The 14,725-nt window shown below is 41.2% G+C and overlaps 1 pseudogene; it reads right to left on the minus strand.

Annotated features, from left to right (window-relative positions):
- Positions 1-574: 574 nt before the first annotated feature.
- On the minus strand, positions 575-6,498 carry LOC107770493 (glutathione S-transferase U17-like; annotated as a pseudogene).
- Between the last annotated feature and the right edge of the window lie 8,227 nt (positions 6,499-14,725).

The following is a 14,725-nucleotide window of genomic DNA, read 5'->3' on the forward strand; positions in this document are numbered from 1 at the left end:
GATGACTCCACATTAATGAAGAAAAATTAAATTTCCCTTCACCAGTAGGCAGTATATATACTAGGTTGATTTGCATGCTATGGTGCTAAGTTTTTCATTTCGTTTGAGTCCTTGACTGGACTCTCCAATCAGTCAACTCTTTAGTAGCATAGGTGCATGAATGTATATTAAAGGTAACATGTGCGAGTTTTTTGCTCGAGTTGTGTATATATAATTGAATTTTGGAAATATACATCTATACTATAATTCTAAGGCGCCCATTATCATAACCAATTTTGAAACTGCCGATGCAACCCAATAATTATAAATGGATGATAAAATGATACTTTTCAGTTTTCCCACTTAGCTTGTGATCTTAATTAAGTAAAGGGCCCATAGACAGTTAGGCGTCAATAAAAGTTCATACATATGTCAATGTTTCATAGACTCTTGCAAACTCTTGAGACAAGACAAGCAACGAAGTTTCTGTTTTTGATGACGACAACCAAGTTTCTGATTAACAAGCATGAATGATTACAAAGACAAAAAAAGAGGAAAGCAAGCAACAAAAAGTTGATAATTCCTACGTATGCATAGATTGTCTAAAGCAAAGATGGTATTTCTAGATAATCCTTACTTTCAACGATGGATCCAACATCGCATTTGCGGTTTGGCATAACACGCTAGTGTTTCAGGCCGCGGAAAAAACAAGCATAGATAAAGTTTGATATATATTTCAAAATCCATCTTCTCAACATCTAAATTCTGAATAAGCCAATGCCTATTTCCCAGAAAAAAACAAAAAACACCATACACTAGTTAGCATTAGGAGCTTGCTTTTTGGCCTGTAGTAAACTGTAAATTTCAGCAAGTTTCAATAGCTCCATAATGACAATCTTAACAGCTTTCTATGACAAGAATCTCTCAGCCCATCTTGCCAAGCTTGGTGTTTTGGCTTCATATATTAAATTCACACCCAACATCATCTCCATTGCTCTTATCCATCCTAATAAACAAGCCCAAAGCAATGTTAACATAACCAATACTCTCTCCACCAAAGAAATCTTTCCCTTTGCTACACCTGACTAATGCTTCCTCCAGCAGGGATAGCCCTTCTATGATTTTCTGTAGCACTGCTTCTTTTGCATCCTTTTCAACTGCCTCTCCTACTTCCAACATCAAAGGGAACCACTGATAACATGCATTCTTTTTGTCAGCTTGAAGTAATCTCAACATCAAGAAATAATTAAGGCACAATAGAAGAAAAAAGATTTATATATACAGAGGCGGATCCAGGATTTTAGGTTTATGGGTTCCTACATAAATCTTGAATTAATATACAATACTAACTAGATGAACAGATTGGGTTCCAATCTGAATACTTTTATATATTTAATGAATTTTTCAATACAAATACAGGTTCTAGACAAAAGCTACTGGGTTTACGGGAACCCATAGCTATTGAACTCAATTAATTGTTACTATTAAGTCTAATCATGACAGTACGTTTACTTTGGGTGGTGAGTGAGCTAAAACCATCAGGCTATTCATTATTGGCGAGCGAGAGGTCAAAATCAACTTGTAATTATTTGTGGCTATGTTGCTCGGTCTCTTAAAAAATATTGTCTTTGTGTAACGACTCGACTGGTCGTTTTGAGTAATTGTGCCCGGTTCGGAAGTTTGAGGTCAAGAGCAGCTTCACATTATGTATATCGACTTGTGTGCATGGTTGGATTCAGTTTTCAGATGAATCGGAGTCAAATTGGAGTGAAGGAATATAATTTTAGAAGCTTAAGCGGTTCGTATGGTGATTTTGGACTTGGACATGTATTCGGATTTAGGTTTGGAGGCCCGTAGGGTAATTTGTGGCATTTTGGTGAAAGTTGGAAAAGTTGAAGTTTAGAAAATGGAGAGGTTTGACCCATAGTTGACTTTTATGTTATCGAGGTCGGAATGCGATTCTGAAAGTTATAACAGCTCCGTTATGTCATTTGGGACTTGCCTACAAAATTTGGTTTCGTTTGGAGTTGATTTGATATGGTCCGGACGATTGGTTGCAATTCTAGAGGTTCTTAAAGTTCATAGTGATTTTCATGCATTTGGGCATCTGATTCATGGTCTTAGCGATGTTTGAAGTGATTTGAAAGTGGGGGCAAAGTTCGTATTATGTTATGGAATGTGTTGGCATAATTGGTTGAGGTTCCGGGGGCCTCGGATGAGTTTCGGAGTGAGTTTTGAGCGAGTTCGGACATTTCAGCACTCAGAAGTTGTTACGGATCGTGGGGGGTGGGGGTGGGGAGGGGACAGTGGTAAATCATCACCCCAGCATCCAAAAGGACCGTTGTTAGCGGTGATATTTCGCTGCAGCAGTGGAATTTTCGTGGTAGCGGAAAATGGTCCGCGGTGAAGAAGAATCCGCAGGTTCACTAGTCTGACCTTGGAAGCCTATATCTTTTGATTTACAAAGAATTTTGAGATGATTTAAAAACGAAGATTGTAGCCATTCGTGTCTAGTTTCCAGAAAGGTAAATAAATTACAATTTGGACATCTGTGGAGAAATTTATGGCCAAAATACTAAAGCATGTCAGTGCAGTCAACATTTTCCGCTGTAGCGGTGGATTTACTGCGGTCAGCGGTGGTTTTTCCGCGGTCAGCAGTGATGGAAATCTGGGAGGTGCACTATAAATACGAGGTTTAGGGTTTTATTTTAAATTTTGATCTAGAGAGCTCGGATATTGGCGATTTTTCGAAGGGTTTTCAAGAAATTCATCGGGGTAAGTGATTCTAACTCGGATTTGACTAGAATACATGAATCTATCATTGAATTCATCATTTAATTGTTGATTTGGAATGAAATTTGGAAAAAATTGTGAATTCAAAAATATAAAATGATGATTTGAAGGACCAAATGATATCGGAATTGGATAATTTTTGTATGGGTGAACTCGTATCGGAATGGGTATTAGGTTTTTTTAAAATTTGTCAGGTTCTGAGGTGCGGGCCTGGGGAGTTGACTTTTGTTGACTTTTTTCAAATTGTATAAGAATCATAGTTTTGTTAATTGGAATTATTTTCTCTTCCATTGTTAGATGTATTCAAGTCGTTTTTGGCTAGATTGAGCCGAGCATTGACGAATTGGTAAAGGAAAAGCTAAGTTGAGTATTGAATTGGCCGGATTGAGGTAAGTATCTTGCCTAATCTTGTGTGGGGGACTTCCTCTTAGGATTTGAGTCTTCTATGCTAATTGTAGTCCGTGCATGCGAGGTGACGAGTGTGTGCCCAGACTTATTTGTGGAAAATTTGCCTCTAGGGTTCTTAGGTCCTTATGTTCATTATGTGAAAAGTATCCCGTCAAGATTGGGTTTCCTAATTGCATAAATTGCCTTTGTATGCTCCATATGATGTTGTTAGCTTTTCTCTAATTCTTACGTGTTACTTGACCCTTAATTGCCTTAATTGAAGTGATTGCCTTCCTTATTGTTTTGATACTTCTTGATTGTGAGTTCTTCTATGACTTCGTGCAAATATGTTACATGCCCAATTGTTGTGGTTACCGGTGTAGTTATCACGTGCTTATTATGTCTTGTGTTTTGTTGAGATTATCGTGCTTCTTGGTTTTTCCGTGATCCTTATTTGGTACTATTCATGCTTAAATTAACGATTATTCATGTTGAACAAGACTTATGACATTCTCTTGGTAATTGACCATTGTTGAGTATTGACTCGAGTTGAGATCTATATTGCGAAGCTAACTGTTAAAACAAGATTGGTTATTGTTGATTCCCTTGCCGAAAGGTTATTGTTTCTATTGTTGATTCCCTTGCCGGGATGTTATTGTTTCTATTGTTGATTCCCTTGTCGAGATGTTATTGTTTTTATTGTTGATTCCATTGCCGGGATGTTATTGTTTCTATTGTTGATTCCCTTGCGGGATGCTATTGTTTCTATTGTTGATTCCTTTGTCAGGAGGTTATTGTTTCTATTGTTGATTCCCTTGTTGGGATGTTATTGTTTCTATTGTTGATTTTCTTGCCGTGATGTTATTGTTTCTATTGTTTGGGTGAGGAAGAGTGTAAAGCACGAAGGGTGATGTCGTGCATGATATTGTGAGAGAGAGTTAAAGCAAGAAAGATGATGCCGTGCACATTTCTATTTATGCATATTGTGAGGAAGAGAGTAAAAGCACAAAGGGTGATGCCGTGCCACATTATTGAGAGTAAAAGCACGAAGGTGATGCCGTGCCACATTATTGAGAGTAAAAGCACAAAGGGTGATGCCGTGCCACATTATTGATAGTAAAAGCACGAAGGATGATCCCGTGCATGATATTGTGAGGAAGAGTGTAAAGCACGAAGGGTGGTGCCGTGCACATTTCTATTTATGCATATTGTGAGGAAGAATGATAAAGCATGAAGGGTGATGCCGTACACTTTCTGTTTGTTGTGTTTCGTTGTAGTTATCAATTCAAGTGTTTTAATTGTTTAGATTTCTTTACTATTGTGACTCTTGTGATGGAACCCCATAGATATTTCAATACTTCAAATTTCAATAATTGTTTCATTTTTAATTCAATTAGTTACTCAATTAAATTTCCTTAAACCGTTTGAGCTTGTATTTTGCTTAAAAAGAAATTTCTACTAATTTAATTTCTTAAATCCCATGATAAAGGTAATAATTCTTTCGATGTCATATTTTAATTGAAAATGGTACTTTCTTTATTCAAATGATTTCTAAAAATAATTTCATCTTTTCTTGTTGAGTTTCTAATTAGCTTAGAAGTTGTACTCTACTTTATGTTATGTAAATGAGACTCCTTGAACATCTTAATTGTGTTGATTATGGACCCTATGTACTAAGTAACATGAGAATGTTGTTGCGTAAAAAGAGATAGAAATATGTGGGCACAAGGTGCCGGGTGTGCTAAAAGTTTGGTAATTAAGGTTATGATATGAGACTTCGAGTTTGAGATGTCTGGAATTGTGCATCAGAAATGATATAATTTATTGAGCTGACATCGCCTTCCTTGTCTTAGTACATTTTTACTTGTATGTGTTCCAGCTATGTTGGTGTTAATTTATTTGGTTATCATTCGTTTCCATCCGTGTTTCTCTTTATTGTTTCTACTGATTGTAGTTTGTTCTTTCCTTGCTGTTGATATTACTTGGTCATTTTTAGGTTGATAGTTTATTATCAAATCCTGTTCAATTTATTTGACCAGTAGGTGTCTGGACTGTTCCTCATCACTACCCCACTGAGGTTAGTCTTGATACTTACTGGGCACCGCCGTGGTATGCTCATACTACACTTCTGTACATTTTTGTGTACAGGTCCAGGTATTCGATCGGTCGTAGCTGTGCGGGTCGTTGCGTTGGAGACTCAAGTAAACTTGCTGCAGCGTTCGCATGCCTCAAAGTCATCTTCATTTGTACTTATTTCCATTTGTTCCTTTGTTTCGGAACATTGAAGTATTTATTTTGTACAATTATTCTTAGAAAGGCTTATGACTTGTACCACCGGTTTTGGTAATTGTAATTTGTTAAGAGTTATTTAAATTAAAGTTAGCAAATATAAATATTATCTCAGTTAATGTTAGACTTACCTAGTTTAGAGACTAGGTGCCATCACGAATCTTTCGGAGGGATTTTTGGATCGTAACACTCTGTGTGTCGGATATCCTTCAAAAGCCATGCATTTTTTGGAAGATCCAACACATGTGCGATAACATTTTGGAGAGTTCCAGTAACATAGGTATTTGGTGCTCGAGTGAAAACCACACATTTTTTTTTGACTGTAAAAACCGTTTCTTATGAACGAGTAAAACAAGAAGATTACTACAATACCTTGAGAATCAGCAATTTTTTATTCGAACCAGTATAAAAATATCTCATGCCAATTCTATTCTTTGCTTTACTCTATTTACTTTTGTTCATAAATTTATTGTGTTTCAAAAGATCCTTTATTTCGGTTAAAACAATAATCTTCAAACTTTTTGAAAAGAACGTCTAAATGAAGATTTTTTAAGAAGGTTCTTCAACTATGAAAGAGCTTGAATCGATTAAAAAACGAAGCAACTTTCTGAAATTTGAGTACGTAGAATTAGTCAAGTTACCCCTTGCACTTTCAACATTAAGTGGTACGCACATAGCGTTTAAATTCTGAAGTTGCAAATATGGAAGTGTTATCAACATAATCGGCCCAAAATCTGGCGATGGCACGGTCGTGGGGATCAGAAGGGAGAATAGAAGGGCCATTTGTCCATGTCTCATCGATGTATTGGACAATGACTAGCGATTCACAGATGGGATCGTAACCATGGATCAGAACTGGGATTTTCTTGTGGACAGGGTTGGATTGAAGGAGAAGCTCACTTTTGTTGAAGATATCCTCTGTAATAAACTCATAGTCCACAGACTTGATATTGAGTGCTATTTCAACTCGATTTGCGAATGGGCTTGATCGTGTTCCCAGAAACTTAATGCTGCTTCCTGACATGTTCAACTTTTCTTAATAATTACTTAGTGAGTCTGATTGAATATAATGAAACATAAGTGTAAGTGTATTTATAATTGGACAACTTTGGAATCCTCGCAGAGCATCACATATATATAATTGCTAAATATCCTTAGGTACGTAATTTGACATATCATTATCTACGTACCTAAATTACAAGAATGGCTTTGATTAAAACAAGAATAGAAGTTAGGGCCGTTTAGGCAATGCCATGGTTTTTGACCTAAAAAACCATACTGCTGACGAAGAGATTGTTCTATATCTTTGTCAGCTTGCATATAGCATCTGTGGCCAGTAAGGCCTGTGGAGTCTGCAGATATAAGGTAGAAGATGTTACTATATTAACTTTCAGAAAAAACAAACCAAATGAGAAAAGGACATATGCATAAAAAGAACAAGAAAAAAAAAATAGAAATAGTAACAAGTAACACCCTGATATATAGTAAAGACACCAAAAAAGGAACCCGTAACAATGCAACACAATTTTCACTTACGAAATGTCAGTGTCCAAGTTGGTTGAGGAAATGAGCTGCTGCCTCCATATATGGTATTTTGCAATCCTTATTTCATTTAGCTTTTAGGTTTGAACTAGCCCCAACATTTTATCGGGTGTGCGAACAAAGTCATATATTGGTAGCACATTTTTAAATTAGCCAAAATTAACCTTACGCGAACTCTACTCACCCTCCGCGAATGCGATGCTTCGAGCTTTATACTTACGCGAACGCGTTCCTTCACACGCGAACGTGAAGAACAATTGCTCTTGGACCCCATTTCCTTATACGGGAACGCGAGCATACTGTCATGGGCTGCTTTCCAAACATGCCCCATGACCCCTTCGCCGCGCCCCATGACGGCCTAGCAAGCCTCACAATGCCTAGCGCCATGGTCGGCTCCGTGGTCTTGGCTGCGCCAAGTGACAAGCGCGCATGTGCCTCTGTCGCCCCACCGATGCCTCTCGCCAGCGCCCAAGGGCTGGCCAATGACAACAGCGCCGCGCGCCCTGACAATGCCGCGCGCGCAGATCCTGATGCCTCGCCAGCGCCCAGCTGCAGGCCCATTCCAGCAGCGCCTCGCGCACAGACCCTGATGCCAAGCACCAGTGCCCAGCCTCAGGCCAGCACATCAAGTGTCGCGCGCGCCCACAGCAACGCGCGCGCAGACCCGCAAGACAAAGATGCTGCCATCAGACTTAGTTTTTCCTTGTAATAATCTAAGTCCTTTTCATTGTAATCATAGACTAGTTTTCATCATTTTCATTTCAGTGTGCTTCTACAGCTTTATTAGGACTAGTCTTGTAATGTTGGTTTATTTTTTTAAGCATTATTAAGGGGGACCAAACAATCAAACATTTCAAGCAAGCATTTTCTGGTGTCTCTCCCCCTCGACACCGCATCATTGTAATCAGCATTTTCATTCATCAATAAAATCATCATCATCATTCAAAATCCAATTCTCTCTCAGCTTCCGCAATTTGCTCACGACATTGGTTTTCCCGCACGGCACTGACAATCTAGTCTAGCGTGCGGCGAGGACCTCATTGGCGGACAGCAACCGCACTGACATCGGTTACTTAGCCTTACGTTTCCCTTCCAAAGAACATTAGGAAGGCGTTGCGTAACAGTTGGTATCAGAGCCTAGGCTCGACATCGGACGAGGGAACATTTGCCATCATCACCATTTCTGACCATGGTGAATCATGGTGAGCGTCTAGCATCCCTAGAAGAGACGGTTGACCGATTACGACCCATCGTGGATACGGTGCCTGATCAAAACAACAACCTAGTGCAAAGGTTGGACGACCTGGACCGCCGAATGCGGCAGGCCAAAAATGACATTGCAAACATCAGTCGTGACTCCGACGAGGACCGACAAACGGCAGCCATCGAAACTGCCAATATTCATGGCAAATTTGAGGACCTCCAATAGGAGCATGCCGACGATTTAGCCCATCAGCAACATGAGGTAGACAGACTAACTGCCATGCAGCAAACCATAAATGACTTGACAGACAAGCTCAACGTTGTCAATGCTGCCTTACAGAGCCTACTTCGAGAAGGCGACCATCACATCAGGGGTGCAACAAACCTCACCCCCATTCCACAAAAGCTTAAGATACCGGAGCCAAAGCCATACGACGGATCCCGGGATGCTAAAGAAGTGGAAAACTTCATCTTCGACGTCGAACAATACTTCGATGCCGTGGGCCATTTGGAGGAATCCAAAAAGGTAGCGACTGCTGCCATATATCTTCAGGGCGATGCCAAACTTTGGTGGCGGGTCAAATACGAAGCCATCAAGGCCGGTGAAGATACTCTTCAGACATGGGATGAATTGAAGGTAGCCATACGCCTGCAGTTCTTTCCCGAAAATGTGGAATACAATGCAAGGAGAAAGCTACGGGACCTCCGCCACACCAGATCAGTGAGGGAGTACGTGCGCGAATTCTCCGCACTCATGCTAAACATACGCGACATGGGGGACAAAGACAAACTCTTCGCATTCATAGAAGGTTTGAAACCTCATGCCCGTATGGAACTACAGCGACAACGGGTAGACACCCTGCCCAAGGCCATTCAAGATGCAGAATGCCTTGGCGATTATCATTTGGGAACTCAGAACGACAGGCCCCAGCCGTCTGTCCGAGGGGGATTCAGCGGGCACCATCCCAGCAATGGTGGCCCAAGCAAAAGTGGGGGAGATCGGAGTGCATCCAAAACTAAGACTCCTCCCTCCAACAGCAACAGTGCTGCATCCATCAACAACAATCAGGGGAGAAAGCCTCCCTCAGAATGCCGTCATTGCGGCGGGGCACATTGGAACAATGAATGCCCAAACATCAAGGTCAATGCTCATCAGACTATCGAGGATGAGACAGATGCATCAGACACATCCGAAGACGACCAGGTAGGCGCCTTCAATGCAATTGTTGGCTCTATCCCACATGCCTTAGCGGGGACCAGTGCATGTCCTCCTAAGAAAACATCAGTCCCAATCACCAATAAAGGGAAGGAAAAGATGGACGAGAGGCCTCCTAAACAAGCAAGGACCCTAATGTTCGTCGAGCTGAAAGTGAACGGCAAGCCCCTTCACGCATTGATAGACACGGGTGCCACCCACAACTACTTATCATCAACGCAAGTAGAGCGCCCAGGTCTTGTTGTACAAAAGAGCAAAGGTCGCGTCAAGGCTATCAACTCACCACCTCAAACATTGGGTGGAACAGCTACAAATGTCCCCGTGAAACTTGGCCCATACAAAGGAAGCATCGACCTGCGCATCGCAATCATAGATGACTTCGACATCATAGTGGGTTTAGAGTTCATGAGGCAAACCAACACCATACCGGTACCATATGCCAACATGCTCCTGATGATGGGAGAAAAAGGGGCCAAGCCCTGCACCATACCATGTTTTCCCATAAAGATGGCCGCTGAAAACATCTCGGCCATGCAGTTGGAGAAGGTAGTCGACAGACATGAACCCCTGGTTCCGACTATCCTTCGCAGCAACAATCAGCCATCATGTCATCGGCCTCAAAAGACTGGTGACGCTCATCATCGTGTGAAGACTTGTCAGCCATGCCACAAGGACAAGTCGGATCACTCATCACAGCCGGGACCCTCGCAGCCATTACATGTCCCTCAGAGACCATGGGAAAGTGTTTCCCTTAGATTCATCACGGGATTGCCCCAAGTCGGCAATCTTGCATCCATCATGGTTGTCATAGATCAGTTCAGACTATGCAACTTTCATAGCAGCCCCGCAAAACATCTCAGCAGAAGATACAGCTCGACTCTTCTTCTCGCACATTGTCAAACATTGGGGCCTGCCCAAAAACATTGTTAGTAGGCGCAACTCACGCTTCACTAGCAACTTTTGGACCCATCTCTTCAGGTGTTTTGGGTCAACATTGAGTCACAACACAGACATCCATCCACCATCGGATGGCCAGACAGACCGGTTCGATGACATGTTGGAAGAATATCTCCGCAACTTCGCAACCGGATCACAGAAGCATTGGGTGAAGCTCCTGAATGCTGCTCAACTGTGTTTCAATTCTCAAAAGAGCCATCATACAAACAAGAGCCCTTTTGAAATTATTACCGGACAGCAACCGCTTCTCCCGCAAACAGTGAATGCATCAACCATGCCGAAATCTCCTCGAGCTGCCAACTTCTCGAGCGAATGGGAGCGCAACATGGAGATAGTGCGGAGCTATCTCATCAGGGCCCAAGAGCGGGCAAAAAGGTTCACCGAACAAAAGCTTTGCTTTGCCCAACATCAACCAGGGGACAAGGTAATGCTATGCATCCCAAAGCGGTACTTGTTTGCAGAAAGGACCCATGACCCTCGCCTGCAACAAAAATACATCGGGCCCCTGCCCATTGAAAAACGCATTGGGAAGTCCACATACCAGGTAAAAACTCCATCCTGGTGGAAGATCCATCCAGTCTTCCATGTCAGCCGCATGCAATCATTTCTTCGCTACAACAACAAGCTCAAAGAAAAGAGAGGCGCAGACCTCCCATCCAACAACCATCAGAAACATCATCATCATCATCATCATCATCATCATAAGGCTCCGAGGACGGCGCCAACTCAGGTGGGGGAGAATGTCATGGGCTGCTTTCCAGACATGCCCCATGACCCCTTGGCCGCGCCCCATGGCGGCCTAGCAAGCCTCACAATGCCTAGCGCCATGGTCGGCCCCGTGGTCTTGGCTGCGCCAAGTGACAAGCGCGCATGTGCCTCTGTCGCCCCACCGATGCCTCTCGCCAGCGCCCAAGGGCTGGCCAATGACAACAGCGCCGCGCGCCCTGACAATGCCGCGCGCGCAGATCCTGATGCCTCGCCAGTGCCCAGCTGCAGGCCCATTCCAGCAGCGCCTCGCGCACAGACCCTGATGCCAAGCACCAGTGCCCAGGCTCAGGCCAGCACATCAAGTGTCGCGCGCGCCCAAAGCAGCGCGCGCGCAGACCCGCAAGACAAAGATGCTGCCATCGGACTTAGTTTTTCCTTGTAATAATCTAAGTCCTTTTCATTGTAATCATAGACTAGTTTTCATCATTTTCATTTCAGTGTGCTTCTACAGCTTTATTAGGACTAGTCTTGTAATGTTGGTTTATTTTTTTTAAGCATTATTAAGGGGGACCAAACAATCAAACATTTTCAAGCAAGCATTTTCTGGTGTCTCTCCCCCTCGACACCGCATCATTGTAATCAGCATTTTCATTCATCAATAAAATCATCATCATCATTCAAAACCCAATTCTCTCTCAGCTTCCGCAATTTGCTCACGACATTGGTTTTCCCGCACGGCACTGACAATCTAGTCTAGCGTGCGGCGAGGACCTCATTGGCGGACAGCAACCGCACTGACATCGGTTGCTTAGCCTTACGTTGCCCTTCCAAAGAACATCAGGAAGGCGTTGCGTAACACACCATATGCTTTGGCTTGAAACATGTTATGCAACTACATAAAATCCTCAGCCTCAGGCACGACATCTTTAGTTGGCCATTTTGCCAAAATGAATTTGGGATTTATTTGGCAAACTCATGTTTGGCTATAAATTTTGGCAAAATCCCAAATCCCAAAATCACCTCAATTACTGATTTTGAGCCAAAATCCCAAAACTTGGGAATTATATAAATATTTTTTCAAAATAAAGTTGAAAAATATGTTTTGAAAACGTATGTCTAAACACATTTTCATCTTCAACCAAACTTCACTCAAATCAGATTTTTCAAAACAAATTTGGGAATTTATGGTCAAACGCTAGCTTAATAACTTCATCCAACAAAAGGCTCTCAGCTCATAGGCTTGGAGTCTTGGTTTTTCATCACGCATCTGATTTAACCATATCTCCACCATTCAATGTCAAGCCAGACACATAGTAGCTTTTGTTTTGGGATGTCAGCCAAAACATACCCATTTTCAGTTCCCATTTTGCCCCATTCTTGTGAACAAGACAAGAGAGCCCAAATTCACAAAGAGCTATGAAAACTCGAAAGCTGACAGCTTTTTATGCACTCGAAGCAGACAAGAGCCCATGAAAAAATAAAGATGCATGTGGGCCATGATTAGTATTGATCATAACTGTGCCAAGATAATCCTTGAGATACCTCAAACTCCTGTATACTACATGTAGGTAAACATCGCACGAATTGACGACTCACATTCTATTTATTTATTTATTATATTCTTTTATTCATCTAAAGAGAAGATTGATATGTGCCATTAACATTAAATCATCATAAAAAAGTTAATTAGTTAATTGGTTTTAAAAGATTGAGTGGTTGGCAGGGTAAGATGCTTTCCTATGGTGGCAGAATGGCTCTAATGAGTGTGCTCCAATCTATGCCTATCTACACCTTATCTGCTATGAACCTTCCCAAAGGCACCCTAACACTTATAGAAAAATATTTTGCTAATTTCCTTGGGTTTCCTCTGAAGGGAAGGATAAGTATCATTGGACTTCTTGGAATAAAAGATTCAGGCCTAAAGAGGAAGGTGGGATAGGGGTCAGAAGAATTGACGACATTATGGAATCCCATCTTGAAAAGAGGGTGGAGATTTAGAATTCAACCATCCCTATAGGCCTCCTTTCTTAAAGCCAAATATTGCAAAAGATCTCACCCAGTCACTAAGGTTGCTACTTCTACAGACTCTCATTCCTTGAGAAGTCTTATAAAAATCAAAATCAAAGCATAGCCAAATATTATCTGGAAAATTCAAGCAGGGAATTCTAGTTTCTGGTGGGACAATTGGACGAAAAAAGGTGGTTTAGCCAAACTTTGTCCAAGTCCTGGCAACTCTGCTAAGCTCACTATTAGCGAGTTCATTGAGAATGCAACTTGGAATATGGAAGAGCTTCATCATGTTCTACCTAGCCACTTGATCAATTACATCTCCAATATTGCTATTGGAAATCAAAGAGACAATGTCTATCCGGGTGTGGAATATCACAGAAGATGGCCAATTTACTAATAGATCTGCCTGGCAGGTCATTAGAATTCATAATCAAAAAAATAATTTCTTAAGTATGGTTTGGCATGCCAAAATTCCTTTTAAAATCTCTTTCCTAAACTGGAGGCTTTTACAAAAAAGATTACCTTTTTGATGATACTATGGACAGGTTTGGTACTAACATTGTTTTAAGATGTTCTTATTGCAGGCATCCACAACGTGAAACTATACAGCATATCTTTATGGGAAGTGATGCGGCTAAATTCATATGGAATACTATTGGTAATCCACTTGGAATAAAGCACAATGATGCATCCGTAATTGGAGTTGATAGGTTATATGTGTATCCCTGTTATGTTTTGATGGTCTAACAAAATTACTATTAAGAACAAGATAAGGAACCTGATACACATCCTCAAGAACTTAAAGATTAACAAGTCTCCAGTTGGAGATACAGTTCAACTCTTCAGAGTCAAAGGAACAGTAGAGGGAACATATAGCTACTAGTTCCCGTGGTGACTATACAAGTCAACTCCCTCAGCTTTAAAGTTATTGCCTGCACACGCAACAGTACAACAACAGTGCAGCAACCAACTTTATGGGGAATGCCCTTTAACTAACTTGCTTGCATCATTCAAGTGATGTCAAAAATGAATGATTAACATCAAGCAAAGGTAAAACAAAATACTTGCACATTCAAGAATTGATCAAGCATTCTCTCAAGTTATCTATCGATCTTGCAAGTGACTCTCAAGGGCATCAAGAACAAAGAACAACATAACAATGGACCATTTCCCTGTATCGAGTCATTACATGTCCTTAGTTATGTTGTACATTTGTTAAAGCACTCTACTTGTAATTCCTACTTAGCTTAGTTAGAAGCATTGTGTAGAAAATCTTTGTAAATCATAAACCCTTGTGTTTGTGTCTTGGCTAGAGTTAGTTGAGTTGTAAAGTGTTTGTAATAGAGTTATTACAAAGTGGCTTGTAATAGTGTTGTTACAAGTTAGTGAGGGATTAAGAGGTTAATTCCCAAGTTACAATAGTTTGTAATCTAAAGTTTGCTCAGTAGTGAGTTGAAATCCTACAAGGGTAGGTCATGGTTTTTGATCCCATGAGCTGGGAGTTTTTCACGTAAAACTCCATTGTGTCATTTACTTACTGCAGTGTGCGTGTGTTCTCTGGTAACTAATAGAGAACGTGGTTCTCTATATAGTTTGGTAGACCCTTAATTTCTATCAATTGGTATCAGAGCAGATTCTTTC

This window comes from Nicotiana tabacum, chromosome 18 (genome assembly GCF_000715075.1).
Source record: "Nicotiana tabacum cultivar K326 chromosome 18, ASM71507v2, whole genome shotgun sequence".
In the NCBI taxonomy this organism is placed as follows: domain Eukaryota; kingdom Viridiplantae; phylum Streptophyta; class Magnoliopsida; order Solanales; family Solanaceae; genus Nicotiana; species Nicotiana tabacum.